Genomic DNA, 875 nt, shown 5'->3' with positions numbered 1-875 from the left:
TGATACGTAAGGATCGAAACCGGAGATAGGATGCTATTTTACGGAGGGTTGAAGAGGAAGTGGTGTTCGTTTGCTTTCAATTTTTATTTCCTGGCAATGCCGAGCGTGAGTGAAACCGAGATATCGATTGATGGGAAATTGTCAGGAATTTTGGGGAAAAGCGCGACTTTGATTCGCGATAGGTAACGTCACACTCTTGCGAGAAAAGTGTGACGAGTGAAAATTTTTCATTTTCGAATATTGATAAATTTGTGTAATCCTTCAAGCGAATAATTAACAAAATCTTTTAATTTTCAACTAAGCAACTTTCCTTTCGCTCTCCGCGAAAATTTCCAACTCGCGACAGATTTTTCATAAGGGTGCGATATGTGACAAGAGACAGTGAAACGCACACTCTGCCGAGAAACACATATTTCCAACGACTGCGTATATCTGCGTCATCGCTGCCATCGAACGACGAGAGATTCGAGGTAAGAGGCGGTAACGAGACCGAAAGACGTTTCGCAGAACACCTTCCACACCGCCGGTCGTGATCTGGCTCGGTCGAACGGGATCGGCCGGTAAACTGTTAATCTCGCGCGAACATAACGCGACTATAAATTACCCGAACGAGCCAAGCCGCGCGCGCGCTACGTGGAAAGTGTTCTCTCCACGGCTGGCAGCGGGTCTTCGGTTAAAGCCAGCCCTCGAGGAGGATGGTTTATGGACTTGATCTCGGCGTACTGTTACCTTGATTCTCGGTCATTATCGTCGCGCGGGCTGCACGCGATCGGACGAGTTACCTGCTCGTCCCCGATGCTGCATCGCGCGCCGCGCCGGCCCAGGAAGTGGCCGTTCTGAAAATACATAGGCGGAGGATGGTAATTCAGCCGATC

This window comes from Habropoda laboriosa, unplaced genomic scaffold, assembly GCF_001263275.1.
Source record: "Habropoda laboriosa isolate 0110345459 unplaced genomic scaffold, ASM126327v1 scaffold15, whole genome shotgun sequence".
NCBI lineage: Eukaryota > Metazoa > Arthropoda > Insecta > Hymenoptera > Apidae > Habropoda > Habropoda laboriosa.
Note: the sequence above shows the minus strand (reverse complement) of the source record.